Source organism: Lithobates pipiens, unplaced genomic scaffold (genome assembly GCF_037356315.1).
Source record: "Lithobates pipiens isolate NorthernLeopardFrog02 unplaced genomic scaffold, aLitPip1_a1.2 Scaffold_18, whole genome shotgun sequence".
Lineage (NCBI taxonomy): Eukaryota > Metazoa > Chordata > Amphibia > Anura > Ranidae > Lithobates > Lithobates pipiens.
Genome location: NW_027507758.1, coordinates 232,812,548 through 232,826,435, shown reverse-complemented (window position 1 = coordinate 232,826,435; position 13,888 = coordinate 232,812,548). Strand labels below are relative to the sequence as shown.

Genomic DNA, 13,888 nt, shown 5'->3' with positions numbered 1-13,888 from the left:
GGTCTCTGGTAATCCCGTGCAGTATGTCTGCAGTCTGGTAGTCTTGTGCAGTATGTCTGCAGTCTCTGGTAATCTCCTGCAGTATGTCCGCAGTCCCTGGTAATCTTGTGCAGTATGTCCGCAGTCTCTGGTAATCTCCTGCAGTATGTCCGCAGTCTCTGGTAATCTTGTGCAGTATGTCCACAGTCTCTGGTAATCTCCTGCAGTATGTCCGCAGTCTCTGGTAATCTCCTGCAGTATGTCTGCAGTCTCTGGTAATCTCCTGCAGTATGTCCGCAGTCTCTGGTAATCTCCTGCAGTATGTCTGCAGTCTCTGGTAATCTTGTGCAGTATGTCCGCAGTCTCTGGTAATCTTGTGCAGTATGTCCGCAGTCTCTGGTAATCTCATGCAATATGTCCGCAGTCTCTGGTAATCTCCTGCAGTATGTCTACACTCTTTGACCCTCTCCTGTAGTATGTGTATTAATGTGCTGCTTTACTTGCTCAATTATTTGGGATTGCTCCACTGCTCAGTGAGTGGTAATGTTGTGCATTAACCTATAGCAACCAATCAGTGAGCGCTAATAATGTGCAGTAACCTCTAGCAACCAAACGGCAAGCAGAATTATGTGTTGTAGCCTCTAGCAACCAGCCAGTGAGCGGTAAAGATAAACTGTAACCTGTAGCACAGCACTCGCTGTGTGATTTGCTGCAGTAAACTGATTTTGAGTCTATCTGTTATTTTTTTGTATGTCTCAGAATGGAGGGGGAGGTGGGGGGCAAGAAAATGTTTGCCCAGGGCCCAATCAAAATTAAAGACAGCCCTGATATGATCATGTCCTACTGCTATTTTTGTCAACTTTAGCTTCTACATTCATGGAAGAAACATTTTTCAGTTTCATGTAAAGAAAACCTTGGAACCTTTATCCAAATTCTAGCACTTATTAATGATACTACACAGGTTTATTGATTCTCTATAGAACCTTGTGTACTACTGGTAAAATTACCTTTAGGCCCATAAACACCAGTGCATTGCTGTGATGCGTGGTAAAATGAAGCAGTAGTGAGTGTACAACTTGTATAACAGTATAAATTTGCTGTCCCTGCAAAATACACACGGCCATTAATGTCTAAACCGCTGGCAACAAAAGTGAGTACGTGGTAGTAACTGTAGTTTTATAGTAGTAAGTAAAAATGTCCAAATTGGACCCAATTAGCCATTTTCCCTAACAGGTGTCATATGATTCATTAGTGTTACAATGTCTCAGGTGGAAATGGGGAGCAGTTGTGTTAAATTTGGTGTTCTCGCCCTCATTTTCTCATACTGGTTACTGGAAGTTCAAAATGGCAGCTCACGGCAAAGAACTCTCTGAGGATCTGAAAAAAATGAATTGTTGCTCTACATAATGATGGCCTAGGCTATAAGAAATTTGCCAAGACCATGAAACTGAGCTGCAGCACGATGGCCAAAACCATACAGTGGTTTAACAGGATAGGTTCCATTCAGAACAGGCCTCACCATGGTTGACCAAGGAAGTTGAGTGCACATGCTCAGCATCATATCCAGAGGTTGTCTTTGGGAAATAGATGTATGAGTGCTGCCAGCATTGCTGCATAGGTTGAAGGGGTGGGGGGGTCAGCCTGCCAGTACTCAGACTGTACGCCGCACACTGCATCAAATTGGTCTGCATGGCTGTCATACCAGAAGGAAGTCTCTTCTAAAGATGATACACAAGAAAGCCCGTAAACAGTTTGCTGAAGACAAGCAGACTAAGGACAAGGATTACTGGAGCCATGCCCTGTGGTCTGATGAGACTAAGATAAACATATTTGGTTCAGATGGCATCAAGCGTGTGTGGCGGCAACCAGGTGAGGAGTACAAAGACAAGTGTGTCTTGCCTACAGTCAAGCATGGTGATGGAATGTCATGGTCTAGGGCTGCATGAGTGCTGCCGGCACTGGGGAGCTACAGTTCATTGAGGGAACCATGAATGCCAACATGTACTGTGACATACTGAAGCAGAGCATGATCCCCTCCCTTCAGAGACTGGGCCGCAGGGCAGTATTACAATATGATAATGACCCCAAACACACCTCCAAGACGACCACTGCCTTGCTAAAGAAGCTGAGGTTAAATGTGATGGACTAGCCAAGCATGTCTCCAGACCTAAACCCTATTGAGCAGCTGTGGGGCATCCTCAAATGGAAGATGGAGGAACGCAAGGTCTCTAACATCCACCAGCTCCGTGATGTTTTCATAAAGGAGTGGAAGAGGACTCCAGCGGCAACCTGTGAAGCTTTGGTGAAATATGTACCCAAGAGGGTTAAGGCAGTGCTGGAAAATAATGGTGGTCATGTACAATATTGACACTTTGGGCCAATTTGGACATTTTCACTTAGGGGTTTTGTTACCAGCGGTTTAGACATTAATGGCTTTGTGTCGAGTTATTTTGAGGGAACAGCAAACTTACACCATTATACAAGCTGTACACTCACTACTTTACATTGTAGCAAAGTGTTATTTCTTCAGTGTTGTCACATGAAAAGAAACAATAAAATATTTACAAAAATGTGAGGGGTGTACTCACTTTAGTGAGATACAGTACATATTCATATGGTACATATATAGATTCCAAATCGCAACAAACTTACTTACCCCCTTTCTCTCCCACAGCTTACTACTGTTCCCTCAATATGATGAGTGGACTCACTGACCAATGGTGAGGTACAGAGATCAGACCAGACCAGGGCTTGAGTTTTAAAGAAGTGGAATTTACTTCGCTGAATGTCACAGAGTAACCAAAGAGATCAATAACACATCTAAAGTCTTGTGCAGGTGCCTATAGGTACCTGCTTTGCCTTATACTCCTGCCAGCAGATAAGTAGGTTTAAAGTGGTTGTAAAGGCAGAAGGTTTTTTTTTTATCTTAATGCAGTCTATGTAAACGCTGTCAAAGTCAGTTAGCCAATGAGGAGAGAGAAGGGGTAGGGCCGAACCACGGCTCTGTGTCTGAATGAATACACAGAGCTGCGGCTAGGCTCAGGTGCCATAGCAAGCTGCTTGCTGTGGGGGCACTCAACAGAAGGGAGGGACCCAAGAATAGGAGGATCTGGGCTGCTCTGTGAAAAATGACTACACAGAAGAGGTAAGTATGACTTGTTGGCAGGCAGCTAAACGTGTTTGCTTGCGTCACCTGGAGGTACATATTTAAATGAAGGGAGAAGGAGGGAGAAATAGATCAACAGCTATAAAAGCCAAGTTATCTCATAGGGAAGAGTAGCAGCTGGACAAGGTTTTATAACCTACTAATTGATCTTTGCCTCTACAGTGGCCAGCTGATGAAAGTATCCAGGCATCATAGGTGTGTGCAGCCCCCTACATTAGAGTGTGCACCCCAAAGCTCAAACACACATGCCTTTCTCTGCAGCATCAGCGGTGAAGGGGGCCCGTGTAGTAGAGGGAATCGGCACCACACATAATGATTGGGCACACCCCCTGTGCACGCCTATGCCAGGCATCTAATGTCTGTCTAGCTACAGTCATATTATAAAAAATATTAATGTGATCCAGTACACTAAAGCTAATTCTGAGCATCCATATATTATATTACAATAGACTTTCCTATTTACTACAGGGTGAAAAACTATAATTAGCTTTGAAATGATGGAAAGAGCATCTAAAGTTGATTGTCCTGTTCCCAAATAATACAAGTATTTATGAGGACATGCAATGATTTGTACATTGTTAGAATTTAAAAGCTGCAAAGATTAGTGTTGGTTGAGTTTGTATGTGTTTATGTGTTGTGTAGTTTTGCTCAGTGAATAAAAATATTAAAGCAAAACTCCAGGTAGATAAACAAAGACTAAATACTATTATAAACAATTGCCATGTTATTTTTCTGTAAAAAAAAAATATTCTCAAATTTTTTGCCACCAAAATACCTATTATGTAATTTTGGAGCTCAGCAGAAGTAATTATGTCATCCACTCTGTCATGTGGCAGGCAATTGGCTACTAAGCCCAAGTAGTGCATCATGGGAGAAGGTGACATGCTTCCCCCAAACCCAGAAGCACTATGTATTTTGCAGGGGCAGCCACAGTAGGAGTGGCAGTGAGCACTGGAGATGCGAATATAAGGTGGTTGGGGGTGGACTTTACGCAGACACTGTCATTTTGTCCTCAATGGACAAAGGGGCATTGAGGTTGATTTACGAAAGCCGCGCGCATTCAGTAGAGGCGCACGGTGAGGCACAATGCACATTCCCATATTTACGACATTGTGCACCAGTAACAGAGCTCAAATCCCCCATTTACTATAGTGATATTGTCGCACTGGAGAATGCAATCTGTGCGCCACTTTGGACAGGGAGCACAGCATCTCCAATTCAATATTAACAGAAGATGGCGGTGCCAATATTATGGGGTGATGTGAGGAAGTTTAGTACAAATACATTTCCCTGTTTGTATTCTGCTTGTTATGTCTTTGCAAAACAGAAGTATTTTTAACTTTTGTTTGTATTTTTTTTTTTAGGGGGGAGGGGTATTTTGTCCTGAAATATTGTTGATGTTGTCAATGTTTGTAGGTTGTTATCTTCACTTTGATTTAATTGTCTGTGCTGCATTATTTTGCAAGTGCACTCGCTGTAAATCTGAGGGGAAGCAATGTTGATTTTATCATCCAATCACGTAGAAGCAAAAATTTGTTTTTTTTATTTTTTTTATTGCGTGTCCCCCTCAGATCTCCAGCGACTTTACTTGTAGTGAAAACTGGATTTGCCTTTATTAAATAAACCCCAAAGTCCAAGATACCTAATAATTTGTAGTGTACACAGCAACGTGCTAGAGTACAATTTGCCTAATGGGGACACTAGTTAGATTGACCTGTGTGTCCCCAAGGAAAGACATTGGTAGAGTTTTACCCTTGCTTCCTTTTTGGTTATGTGACAGGAAGTGAATAAATTTGAAGGCGAAACGGGCAAAATTTGGGAAGTGTATTCACCCTATCAGACATCCCCAAAAACGGACAAGATTTAAAATCCCTCTACACTCTATCCCCAAACAAAAATAAGAAAGGATTTCATTTAGTTTAACTTTGCAAAGACACATTCCTAAGTTCAACTGTGGAGCATGTCAATGGCCCATTTAGACCTTGTTTAATAGAAAACACCAGTTGTCTTTCACTAGAAACATTTGTTAGTCCAGTTGTAAGAGAAGTCCGCCTAACAGACACGCATCTGCGCACAAGTACGGGCACACCAGCGTGTGTGTACAAGAGGGACAGTGTGTGTACAAGAAGGACTTGTATTGGCGCATGCGCAGGTGCGCACCAATGCGCGAGCTTATGGGCACCAAGTTAGCCTATTTAAACTGAACACTGACACATGAACATTACTGAGTGGTCTTTCAGGTAGTGCTTGTTTACCTGATTTGTTCCAGCTTCCTGTATCTCGACCCGGTATCATCTGAACCTTCTCCTTGACCTCCGCCTGCCTACTTGTTCCCAGCTTGTGTTTGACTCTGCTTCTGCCTGATGTTCCTGTACCTTGCTGCCCATCTGTGTACCGAACCCGGCATGTGTCCCATCTCTGCATCTGCCTCTTGTCTCGGTACTTGCTCTGTCCAGCTGTTGATGACTTCCTGGCTTACGTCCCAGCTACGCCTCCTTCTGCTGACCCAGCGATAAAGAGCTCCAGCTCTCAGAGCCTGCCCAGCGCTCTTCAGCCACCTGGTTCCTGCCAAGGTCCAGCCAGCACCATCCACTACATCGGCCCTCATGCCACTCTGTGTCCTTCACTCCCTGTCATCACTACCAGGGATGTCAGACAGGAGGTGCAAGAGAAGCCCCCTCTCCAGATCGATCTCCACCAGGTATGTGACACCAGTCCTAGAAATATGCATCTGTTTTCCTATTATTCGCCAATAAATCTACAGGCCTGCACCTAGATGCATGTCCCCGTGGAGCATACCTGGTACCCGGAAACAGTGACCAGCACACAGGAATGACATCACGCCTCTCCAGGAAGTTGCTTGTACTGCTGCCAATTTCTTCCCATCACCATGCCCTGCTCACTGTTCTCTGAGGAAGATATGATCCTTATTTGCAAATTAAGATAATTTTTTATTTCTTTTTACAAGGGGTGGTGTTTGTGTGGGTCGTGTGTATGTCTAAATGATTTGGTCTCAAAACACACACCTACTTCCTGTGTACATATTAATTTCTGGGCCAATGTATAGTGCGTCCTGCTTCAGTGTGTGTATATATAAATATAGGTTCTTGTGTCCACCAGCAGAGAGAGGTTGGGTAGATGCCACACTCTCAATTCTGGTCTAGCACAGGGGTCTTCAAACTACGGCCCTTCAGTTATTTAAGATCTACAATTCCCATCATGCCTAGTCATGTCTGTGAATGTCACAGTTTTACAATGCCTCATGGGACGTGTAGTTCCACAACAGCGGGAGAGCCGTAGTTTGAAGATTCCTGATCACTCTAGCTTGTCTTGAAAAAAGGTGTGTTCTCATTAGGGATGAGCCCGATGTTCTAGTCAAACGTACGTTAGATTCGAACATCGGGTGTTTGCCCGTTCGTGGAACAAGTGAATATTATGGGGCATTTGCGGCAAATTCAAGTGCTGCAGAATGCCGATTGTCAGGAACCATGAAACAGACAGAGACTGAAGTACAATGAAATCGCACTTGTTTATTAATAAAAATAAAAAGGTAAATAGAAAAAAGCGTGGCCAAGCATAGCCAGAGTCCAGTAGCCAGATCGGGTAGTCAGCCAGTCCAAAGTTCATGAACCAGATCGGGTAATCAGCCAGTCCAGACGTCGGGGATCCAAGGAGAGCAACTGCAAGCAGGATAGAAGCCAGGAGAGATGTCAGCAAGCCAGTCTTAAAACAAACAGCAGGAGATGGTTCCTAGTGATATGACCAACACAAAGGCTAATGAAAGGGTGAGCTGGAAGGCTTTAAATAGGTAGGTCAGGCGAGCATCATCTGGAACAGCTGGTAACTGTGGAGAGAGAAGAGAGCTGGCAATCAGCCGACAGCCGAGCGGCCAGCCCAGAGGAGGAAGGGCTAACTCAGTCCTGACAGTACCCCCCCCCCCCAATGACCCATCTCCCTCGGAGGGCCACTGGGCTTGAGGGGAAACCATCTATGGAACTTGCGGAGGAGGACAGGGGCATGTACATCAGAGGATAAAACCCAGGAGCGTTCCTCCGGACCGTACCCCTTCCAATGCACCAGGTACTGTATGCACCCACAGAACCTATGGGAGTCAACAATGGATTGTGCCTCATACTCCTCATGGTTCTCAACCTGAATAGGGTGAGGACGTGGCACGAGTTGGTAAATCGGTTACAGACCAACGGTTACAATAAGGAGACATGAAACACATTTGAGATGCACATACTAGGAGGAAGGTCCAATGCGTAAGCTACTGGGTTAATCCTGCGAAGGATACGGAAAGGCCCAATAAACCAAGGTGCAAACTTCAGTGAGGGAACACGAAGACGGAGGTTGCGAGATGACAGCCAGATCCTGTCCCCAACCTGGTAGGAAGGAGCAGGCAGGCGTCTGCGGTCAGCATGGAGTCTGTACCTATCATTAGCATGACGCAAAGCCTACTGGACTTGTACCCAATTGGAACGAAGACCACGGAGATGCTCCTCTAACGCTGGAATACTCTGCGGAACAAACGAGTCAGGCAACATGGAAGGTTGGAAACCATAATTCGACATAAATGGAGACAATCGGGAGCCAGAATTCAAGGCACTGTTGTGCGCAAACTCTGCCCAAGGTAATAGGTCAGACCAGTTGTTATGATGGTCAGAAATATAGCAACGTAGGAATTGCTCCAAGGACTGATTGGCTCATTCTGCAGCCCCATTAGACTGTGGGTGATACGCAGAAGCAAACGCAAGCTGGATTCCCAACTGTGCACAAAAGGCTCGCCAGAACCGGGAGACAAACTGACTGCCCCTATCCGAGACAATCACCTTGGGTAGCCCATGTAAGCGAAAGACCTCCCGAGCAAAAATGGAAGCCAGTTCCTTAGTGGTGGGCTACTTTTTAAGTGGAATACAATGACACATCTTTGAGAACCGGTCAACCACCATAAGGATAACAGTGTTGCCTTGGGAGTTGGGCAATTCCACAATGAAATCCATAGACAGGCGAGTCCAGGGTCTCTCTCCATTGGGTATGGGTTGTAGGAGGCCCACCGGAAGGTGTCGTGGAGTCTTACTCTGAGCCCACACGGGACAGGCAGCTACGAAGGCAGTAACATCAGCCCTTAGACTAGGCCACCAGAATTGTTGGGAGATGACCCAAATGAGTTGATTCTTCACAGGATGGCCAGCTGCCTTGGGAGAATGGCAAGTCTGGAGCACTGCAGTACGGAGACTCTCTGGGACAAAGCAGCAGTCACAAGGTTTATCAGGAGGAGCATGGACCTGAGCAGCAAGAATTTTGTCACCCAAAGGAGAAGTAACACTGATGCGAACCGGAGCCAAGATACGATCAGTAGGAATCATAGGAACCGGAATCGACTCTGACTTGGAGGAAAATTGTCGTGACAAGGCATCAGTCCTTACATTCTTAGTACCGGGTAAGAATGAGACAATGTAATTAAAGATCGACAAGAAAAGAGCCCATCGCGCCCTTCTGGGAGAGAGTCACTTAGCCTCAGACAAGAATGTAAGAATCTTATGGTCAATAAGAATAAGAACGGGCACAGTGGTACCTTCAAGGAGATGTCTCCATTCTTTCAGGGCTAAAATGATCGCCAACAGCTCTCTGTCACCAATCTCATAATTGTATTCAGCAGGTGACAATTTCTTGGAAAAATACCAAACGGATGCATAGCGCTCTCAGAGTTAGGACGTTGATACAGAAGGGCACCAACTCCAGTCTCAGAAGCATCAACTTCTGGGATAAAAGGCAACGTAGGATCAGGATGTGCCAACACAGGAGCAGAAACAAAGGCAGCCTTGAGAGTCTCAAAGGCCTTAATGGACTCCGGAGACCAACTCTGTGGGTTACCGTCCTTTTTGGTCATATCAGTCAGAGGCTTGACCAGAGATGCTGCAGAGGATGTAAACCCATGGGTCGAAGCCAGTGTAGGACTGCCGACAGTTTCTCTGGGTCCATCGAAAAACCAGCAGTGGAAATGACATAGCCCAGGAATGTAACCTGTCCACGATGGAACTCGCACTTCTCCAGCTTACAATAGAGATTGTTCTCCCTTAGTTTCTGAAGTACACGACAGATATCTGTGTGGTGGCTCTCCAGGGACTTGGAAAATATGAGGATATCATCGAGATAAACCACCACATACAATTGCAACAAATCTCGGAGGACATAGTTAATAAATTCCTGGAAAACAGCCGGGGCGCTACAAAGGCCAAAAGGCATTACCAGGTATTCATAATGGCCTGTTCTGGTATTAAACACACTTTTCCACTCGTCACCCTCCTTAATGCGCACTAAATTGTATGCCCCTCTCAGGTCAAGCTTTGTGAAACCCGTTGCTCCCTTGAGGCGGTCAAATAATTCTGTAATCAATGGAATCAGGTAGGCATTCTTAATCGTGACATGATTGAGACCCCTATAATCTATACAAGGTCTCAGTTCACCGCTCTTCTTTTTCACAAAGAAGAAACCAGCACCAGCAGGAGACGAGGACTTGCAGATGAAACCTTGAGAAAGTGCGTCAGCAACATACTCCTCCATGGCCTTATCCTCCAAAACCGACAAAGGGTAAACCCAGCCACGAGGAGGTATGGCACCAGGTTGAAGGTCAATTGCGCAATCATAAGGCCGGTGTGGAGGCAAACTACCGGCTTGACTTTATCAAAGACATTGCCAAAATCACGGTATTCCTCTGGCAGGGAGGAGAGTGAAGCGGTGCACAGGACCTTGGATACCTTTAGGAAGCATGTCTCACTGCATTGTGGTGACCAAGAGAGAACCTCAGCACGGAGACAATCAAAAGGAGGGGTTGTGCCTCTGTAACCAAGGATAACCAATAACCAGCGGAAATCTGGGAGAGGAAATAACTTGGAATTGGATTATCTCATGGTGAAGAGCCCCTACGGCCATGGACAACGGAACCGTCTCATGAGTCACATGGGCAGGCTGTAAAGGTCTCCTGTCAAGAGCCTGCAAAACAAATGCAGCATCAATGAACAGCCCCAGAGTCAATTAGCGCCTGTATCTCCATGGACGACTCAGCCCAAGAAAGGGACCAAAACCAGGAGCGTATCCTTCTGGATAACTGGGGACAAAACAATGCCACCTAAGGTCTGTCCATGACAGGACCTCAAGGTTCGGGCGTTCCCTGGACAGGTAGGACAAGACTTCAAAAAGTGACCTGCCTGGCCACAATAAAGGCACAATCTCTCCCTCCTCCTAAAGGCTCTCTCATCTGCAGAGAGACGTGTGAAGTCCAGCTGCATAGGTTCATCTTCACTGACCAACTCGGTACCAGGAGGCATGGGAGGTGAGGTGGGACTACAAAGCTTGGAGGAAAACGTACAGGAGGCTTCCACAAGCGCGCCTTAAGAGAAAGTCTTTCTCTGAGTCTGGAGTCAATGAGGATGGCAAACGAGATCAAGCTCTCCAACGCAGTGGGTATATCTCAGGCTGCTATCTCATTCTTGATGGAATCCGAGAGACCATGAGAAAAAGCAGCCACAAGGGCCTCATTGTTCCAAGCAACCTCTGCTGCCAGAGTACGGAATTCAATGGCGTAGTTGGCAACAGTTCTCGTACTCTGTTTGATGGACATGAGGCACTTGGTAGCAGAAGCGGAGCGTGCGGGAACGTCAAAAACCCTTTTAAAGGAGGCCACAAACTGAGGATAACTCAAGACAACAGGTTTTTGCGTCTCCCATATAGGGTTAGCCCAGGCCAAGGCTCTCTCAGAAAGCAAAGATATCATGAAACCTACTTTGCTTCTGTCCGTGGGAAACGCCTGGGGCAGCATTTCGAAGTATATCTCAACCTAATTGAGAAACCCTCTGCGTTGAACTGGATCGCCCCCAAATCGCTGGGGAAGCGGAGCAGAACCAGACATACCTCTTATAGAGGTAATACTCGAGGCGGGTGCCTGCACAGAGACTGGCGCAGCAGCAGGGACAGCCTGCGACTCAGGTTGTACCGGAGCAGCCACCGTGGGGGATTCCAGGTGAGCCGTGTGATTCAGGAGCATTTGTAATGCCAAGGCAAACTGATCTTGCTCATCCAATCTGGAAAAAATATTACCAACAAGTGGATTGACTGTATCTTCTGAATTCATGGCCTTAGGAGAGCAACTGCAAGCAGGATAGAAGCCAGGAGGGATGTCAGCAAGCCAGTCTTAAAACAAACAGCAGGAGATGGTTCCTAGTGATATGACCAAAGCAAAGGCAAATGAAAGAGTGAGCTGGAAGGCTTTAATTAGGCAGGTCAGACGAGCATCATCGGGAACAGCTGGTAACTGTGGAGAGAGAAGAGAGCTGGCAATTAGCCGACAGCTGAGCGGCCAGCACAGAGGAGGAAGGGCTAAGCCAGCCCTGACACCAATAATGCACGTCGAGATGGTACAAATAGTTAAAGTCTATGGGACAAAACATGAAAAACCAAAAGTTTTCATTTTAAAGGCCCTAAAAAAGTTTTTGGGGACCCAGATCCTGCACCAGGGGATATGTTTCCATACAAAATAAAGTTTTAAAAATGCCAGTTTTTTTCAGAAGCAGTGATTTTAAGAATGCTTAAAGTACACACGATCAGACTATCCGCCAGACAAGTCGATCGTGTGTGGGCTCCAGCAGACTTTTTCTTCCCAAAAGTCCGGCGGACTTAGAAAGAAGACTTGCATCAAAATTGTCCGCCGGACTCAGCTTTCTAGCTTTCTAGCGGACAATCCGCTCGTCTGTATGCTGGTCCGCTGGACTTTCAAAATGAACGGACTTGACCACACATGGACTAAAGTCAGTTCATTTTGAACGTGGCTTCAGGTACGACGGGTCTAGAGAAGGAAGTCAATCTCGCCACTTCCATTGGTGAGATTGACACCTTGCGAGCCCTGTCGCCTGGTATGGGTTTTAAGAGTAACCTCTATGCTGAAAAATGGCGTAGGGGTCCCCCCAAAGTCCATACCAGACCCTTATCCGAGTACGCAGTCCAGCCGTTCAGGAAAGAGAGCGAGCACCTCCCCTCCTGAACCGTACCAGGCCACATGCCCTCAACATGGGGGGGTGGGTGCTTTAGGGAAGGGGTCGCCCTGCGGCCCCCCCACCCCAAAGCACCTTGTCCCCATGTTGATGAGGACAAGGGCCTCTTCCCAAAAACCCTGGCCGCTGGTTGTCGGGGTCTGCGGGCGGGGGGCTTATAGGAATCCGGAGCCCCCTTTAATAAGATGGCCCCCAGATCCCGGCCCACCACCCTATGTGAATGAGTATTCACCTGAGGGAAAAAGTGTAAATAAAAAAAACACACTACACAGGTTTTTAAAGTCGTTTATTAGGCAGCTCCGGGGGTCTTCTTCCGAATTTGGGGGTCTTCTTCCAAATTTTCCGCACTTTCCGGTTCTTCTCGCCGGGCTCCTCCGCTACCTTCTGCTCTTTTGCCACTCTTTTTGCAAGCGGAGGAGCCTGGCTTTCTCCTTCGTCATCATTGCCATCGCCGGTTTCTTCTTCTTCTTCTTCCTTCTTCTGTTCTTCCGATGTTGACACGACGCTCTCTCCCGCTGTAATGACGTGGACATGGTGCGCGGCGACTTATATAGACATAAGGGGCGGGGTCACCAGGTGATGTCACATGGTGACCCTGCCCCTTATGACGTCACAATCCCAGCATCCCCCGGGATGTCATGTCATGCTTTTTTTCTATTACAAGGGATGTTTATATTCCTTGTAATAGGAATAAAAGTGACACTTTTTTTTTTAAGAACAGTGTAAAAAAAAAAAAAAAAAAAAGGTAAAATAAATAAGAAAAAAAATGTAAATGCACCCTGTCCCGCCAAGCTCGCATGCAGAAGTGAATACATATGAAAACAGTGTTCAAACCACGAATGTAAGAGCAATAATTTTAGCCCTAGACCTTTGCAAACTCAAAACATGCAACCTGTAGAATTTTTTAAATGTCACCAATGGAGATTTTTATGGGTAAATGTTTGTAGCCATTCCACGAGCGGGCTCAATTTTGAAGTGCGACATGTTGGGTATCAATTTATTTGGTGTAACATTATCTTTCACAATATTTCACAAAAATTGGGCTAACATAACTATTGTCTTATTTTTTAATTCAAAGAAGTATATTTTTTCCAAAAAAAAGTGCACTAGTAAGACTGCTGTGCAAATACGGTGTGACATAAAGTATTGCAACGACCGCAATTCTATTCTCTAGGGTGTTCGAAAAAAATATATTTTGGGGGTTCTAAGTAATTTTCTAGCAAAAAAAAAAAAAACTGTTTTTAACTTGTAAACACCAAATCTCAGAAAGAGGCTTGGTCCTTAAGTGGATAAAGGAATATTTCATTTTTATTGTTGAACAATTAATTCAAATTCTATTAAATCAAACAGGCTCTTGCACTAAATCGAATTTATTTAAGATCTGATTGCAGTGTATGGTCACCTTTAAAGATCAAGATCAGAAAATATGAATTTATTGGGTTTAGAAACACTTCTCTGTTCTTTGTAATGTATTGAAAGATTGGGGTAAAAAAAGAAAAAAATATATTAGAAGTAATAGGAATGAAATTAGCATCAAAAGGGTTCATTAACTGAGAACACCTAATTGCCTAACAAGACACACAACCAATTAGATGAAATTAACCAATTGTATTTAGCGTGTGCTATTATCAATAAGAAAACCGCACTTACACTAGCACCAGTTGCAGTGTACATACACAGGTATTTATTATTG

At 45.4% G+C, this 13,888-nt stretch overlaps 1 protein-coding gene across 1 annotated transcript in view; it reads right to left on the bottom strand.

Moving 5' to 3' along the window:
• LOC143986696 (plasminogen-like) overlaps positions 1-13,888 on the bottom strand; it is a 174,111-nt gene that overhangs the window by 68,744 nt on the left and 91,479 nt on the right. The gene's annotated exons all lie outside the window — the stretch shown is intronic.